Below are 5,297 nucleotides of genomic sequence, written 5' to 3'. Positions count from 1 at the left end.
CCCGAGGGGTTCCGGTAACCTTCCGGTACTCCGGAAAAATGCCCGAATCACTCGGAACCATTCCGATGTCCGAATGCAACCTTCCAATATATGAATCTTTACCTCTCGACCATTTCGAGACTCCTCGTCATGTCCGTGATCTCATCCAGGACTCTGAACAAACTTCGGTCATCAAATCACATAACTCATAATACAAATCGTCGTCGAACGTTAAGCGTGCGGACCCTATGGGTTCGAGAACTATGTAGACATGACCGAGACACATCTCCGGTCAATAACCAATAGCGGAACCTGGATGCTCATATTGGATTCTTCATATTCTACGAAGATCTTTATCGGTCAAACCGCATAACAACATACGTTATTCTCTTTGTCATCGGTATGTTACTTGCCCGAGATTCGATCGTCGGTATCATCATACCTAGTTCAATCTCGTTGCCGGCAAGTCTCTTTACTCGTTCCGTAATGCATCATCTCGTGACTAACTCATTAGTCACATTGCTTGCAAGGCTTATAGTGATGTGCACTACCGAGAGGGCCCAGAGATACCTCTCCGATACACGGAGTGACAAATCCTAATCCCGATCTATGCCAACCCAACAAACACCTTAGAAAACATCTGTAGAGCATCTTTATAATCACCCATTTACGTTGTGACGTTTGATAGCACACAAGGTGTTCCTCCGGTATTCGGGAGTTTTGCTCTGTTCCGTCTCCCCAACAACCACGAGATAGGTGCCGGCGGTCGCAGGCGACTGAAGCTAGCCGCCCCGTCCGATCCGGCGGCCATGGAGAAGCTCGGCGCGAACCCGGCCAACTCCTGCCCGCTCACGCCGCTCGGCTTCCTGGAGCGCGCCGCCACCGTCTACGGCGACTGCCCCTCCGTCGTCTACGGCGGTACCGTCTTCACCTGGTCCCAGACCCACCGCCGCTGCCTCCGCCTCGCCTCCGCGCTCGCCTCCCCGGTGTCTCCCGCCGCGACGTCGTAAGCACCCATCCGTCCGTCCCCTAACTTAATTCTTGAATCTTGATCGCCTCCGTCGTCGACCCCGCCGCGACAAGGTGAATTTAATTGGATTGAATTGGGCTGGTGCGTGATGATTCATGGCGTGAACCAACAAACTGCTGCAGGTGTCCGTGCTGCTGCCGAACGTGCCGGCATGTACGAGGCGCACTTCGGGGTGCCCATGAGCGGCGCCGTGCTCAACAGCATCAACACCCGCCTCGACGCGCGCACCGTCTCCGTCCTGCTCCGCCACTCGGGGTCCAGGCTCATCCTCGTCGACCCGGCGCTGGTGCCGGTGCTTGACGAAGCGCTCCGGCTCCTCCCGCCGGGCCACCCGGCGCCGCGGGTCGTGCTCGTCGAGGACCCCCACGAGAAGGACTTCTCTCCCGCGCCCGCCGCGGCCCTGACGTACGAGAAGCTGCTGGAGATGGGCGACCCGGAGTCCAGGTGGGTCCGGCCGGCCAGCGAGTGGGACCCGATGATACTCAACTACACCTCCGGCACCACGTCGGCGCCCAAGGGGGTCGTGCACTGCCACCGCGGCATCTTCGTGGTCACCATGGACTCGCTCGTCTCCTGGTCGGTGCCGGAGCAGCCGACGTACCTGTGGACGCTGCCCATGTTCCACGCCAACGGCTGGAGCTTCCCGTGGGGGATGGCCGTGGTGGGCGGCACCAACGTCTGCCTGCGCCGCGTCGACGCCGCCGAGGTCTACGACACCATCGCCCGCCGCGGGGTCACGCACCTCTGCGGGGCGCCCGTCGTGCTCAACATGCTGGCCAACGCGCCCGAGGGCGTGCGGAGGCCGCTGCCGGGGAAGGTGCAGATCCTCACGGCCGGCGCGCCGCCGCCGGCCGCGGTGCTGGGCCGCACGGAGGCCATCGGGTTCGACGTCAGCCACGGGTACGGGCTGACAGAGACGGCGGGGCTGGTGCTGCTGTGCGCGTGGAAGGGCGAGTGGAACAAGCTGCCGGCGTCGGAGCGCGCGGGGCTCAAGGCGAGGCAGGGCGTGCGGACGCCCGGCATGGCCGAGGTGGACATCGTGGACGGCGAGACCGGCCGCAGCGTGTCCCGAGACGGCGCCACCATGGGCGAGATCGTGCTCCGCGGCGGGTGCGTCACCATGGGCTACTTCAAGGACGAGGACGCCACTAAAGCGGCCATCCGGGACGACGGGTGGTTCTACACGGGGGACGTGGGCGTGATGCACCCGGACGGGTACCTGGAGATCCGGGACCGGTCCAAGGACGTGATCATCAGCGGCGGTGAGAACATCAGCAGCGTGGAGGTGGAGTCGCTGCTCTACGGCCACCCGGCCGTGAACGAGGCGGCGGTGGTGGCGCGGCCGGATGAGTTCTGGGGGGAGACGCCGTGCGCGTTCGTGAGCCTCAAGGACGGCGCGGCCGGCGCGGTGACCGCGGCGGAGGTGATCGCGTGGAGCCGGGAGCGCATGCCCGGGTACATGGTGCCCAAGACCGTGGTGTTCCGCGCCGAGCTGCCCAAGACGTCCACCGGCAAGATCCAGAAGTACGTGCTCCGGAACCTCGCCAAGGAGATGGGGCCGACCCGCAGGGGCGTCAGCAAGATGTAGTATAATTGCTGTAGAAATTCAGGGTTGTGTCGTCTTGCTTCGCTTGATCTGCAGCGCCATGGCAAATCGCGTTGGCATGTCTGCTCTGCAGATCAGCATTCAGCAAGCCTGTCTGCTGCAGCTGCAAGATTCTATTATGTGCATGCATGATGCATGTCTCCCTGCTGGTTATGTGAGAAATGAGAGCACTGTTGTGATAAAACTAAGAATTTGCATATATGTGACTGAAAGTCTGAAACTGACGGTGCGCAGGAACATGCCATTGATAGCCACTGAACCGAGAATTAGGCCGCTGTCGTTTCAGTTATCTTTCGGCAAATTCGTCGTGGTCGTGCCGTGGAAAAGTGATTTCTTACGCTGAAGTCATCGTTGGTTAGAGACTTGAGTGTAAGAAACGGGGAGAAAGGTGAATCTGTGCTTGTGCGCATTTCTCTTCATCTCTGCTTGGGGTTCAGTTGGATTTCGCTTATGCTCTACTTTCATCGTGTCTTTGTAATTCGCGCATGCCACCGAACCTGAAAATTTTGACTCCGTTTAGATGATAAAAATATAATCCTCCCAGTGTTCTGTATGATTCCATCTCGCGTTGCAAAGTAAGAACGAAAAGTTATTGAACGACGTCAGAGACCCCAATGCGGCGATGCCTGCTTGCATCCTTCCGCCTTTCATATTCAGCTTTACATTTTCTCAGCCACTTATATTTGAAAATGTTCATGATTTTAAGAATATATTTATGAATTCAAAAAACATGAATTTAAAAATGTTCGTCAATTTGAAAAAATGTTTGTGGATTCAAACAATATCTAAAAATATAATTTCTTCTTTGAAATTTGAAAAATATGTACAATTCAAAAGTATTTCATTAATTCACAAAAACAAATAAATAAATGTCTGCAAATCCTAAAAATGCATGAAGATTTAAAATGGCCATGAGACTTGGATTCAGAAGAGTATGCACATTTGATAAAATCATGAATTTGAAAAATGGTTGCAAATTTGGTAAAATTTTGGAAAATTCATAAATTTGGTGACCTCAAAAAATTTCATGAATTCGAAAATTTCTTGTGAATTTCAAAATTTTCACAAACTGAAAAACGTTCTTGACTTTAAAACATATCCATAAATTCAAAAAAAATGATACACAAAGTTAAAATAAAAAAGAAGAATCCAAAATAAAACTATAAAAAACAGAAAAAAGGAAAAAAAGATTCTAGAACCTTCTCAAAACCATGAGAATATTTCTTTTAATTGAAGTGTAAAAGCAATAGGAACCAAACCACAACGGGGTCCATATAAGTGGCACGAGCGTACAGGAGGGTGTGCGCATGTGTGCTATCCAATATTGCTAGATATGGTCGGCATAAACACGATCGTCCCCAATATTTCTGAGATGGCTCCGCCAATCACTCATCTCAGACGGTTTGGCCTCCTTTGGTTCATATGAATATAGTAGGAATTGCAAAGGATAGGAACTTTGTATGAAAAATTCCTTTGGAGCCCTTTGGTTTGCAGGAATCAATTCTTCACATTTCAAAGGAAAAAAATATTGGCCTAGACTCAATGGAAAAATTCCTATCCTATGCATCAAATGACATCACTTTATCTATAGGATTTGAGATGCATGTCATCTCACTTCTTATGATTTTCGGCCTCCTTTGGTTCATAGGGTAGGAAATCATAGGAATAGGAAAGTCATAGGAAATGAGATGACATGCATCTTAAATCGTATGAGTAGGAATAGGAAAGGAGATGTCCTTTAATTCGCATCATAGGATTTTTTTTCCATTGAGTCTAAGCTAATGTTTTTTTTTCCTATGAAATGTGGAGGATAGGAAAAATTCCTTCATAGGAATAGGATTCTATTCCTACAAACCAAAGTGCACTAAAGGAAATTTTCCTATAAAAATCCTATCCTCTGAAATTCCTACAAAATTCCTCCAAACCAAAGGAGGCCTTCCTATTCCTATCCTATCAACCAAAGGAGGCCTTAGCGTTGAGAGAAGCCAATGCTTCACATCTAGTGCGAATACACTTTGTTCCTTTCCAACTATTGTGCTGTATCTAACTCGCGGCCGACGCCCTACACCGATCACACATTTGTAGGCACACAACTCTACCAGGCTCGCCCAACATCACTGTCTCCGTCCTGCCGCCATGGCACTTCGATTCCACTTTTATATTTTGCATGCGCGGTCCGTGTCGTATCGTACCCGACGCTAGACTGCAAAAGGTGCCCAGAGCTAAAGCCCAACCCAAAACAAATATGCTTGGCGCGCTCCATGCATTGGTGCTGCTTTTGGGGACCCCCTATTTTGGCGCGGTGCGCGTGCGAACGTGCACTTCCCCCCGGCGCGCGAGTATGGGCCGGCCCATTTGCGGGGCTGGCCACCCCTGTTTTTTCTTTCCTTTTAATTTTTTTGTATTATTCTTTGTTAAAATAATTTGGAATTACAAAAAGGTTCTAAAATTTCAAAAAATTATGAATTGCCAAAACAAATGTCAAGAAATCCTAAATGTTCATAGATGCAAAAATGTTCGTGATTTTTCCAAAAATATTAATATATTTAAAATTGTTAAAGAGATTAAAAATGTTCACAAATTTGAAACAATGTCCGTGTAATGAAAAATATGCTCGTCAATTTGGCTTTTTCATAAATTCAAAATTATTTCTCAAAATAAAAAAATGTTCACAAGTTTAAA

General features: G+C 50.1%; 1 pseudogene; it reads left to right on the top strand.

The window, feature by feature from the left end:
- The first annotated feature begins 710 nt into the window (after positions 1–710).
- Positions 711–2,768, top strand: LOC109772966 (2-methylpropanoate--CoA ligase CCL4-like; annotated as a pseudogene).
- Positions 2,769–5,297: the final 2,529 nt, after the last annotated feature.

This window comes from Aegilops tauschii, chromosome 2, assembly GCF_002575655.3.
Source record: "Aegilops tauschii subsp. strangulata cultivar AL8/78 chromosome 2, Aet v6.0, whole genome shotgun sequence".
Taxonomy (NCBI): domain Eukaryota; kingdom Viridiplantae; phylum Streptophyta; class Magnoliopsida; order Poales; family Poaceae; genus Aegilops; species Aegilops tauschii.
This window is presented reverse-complemented; position numbering and strand designations above follow the sequence as displayed.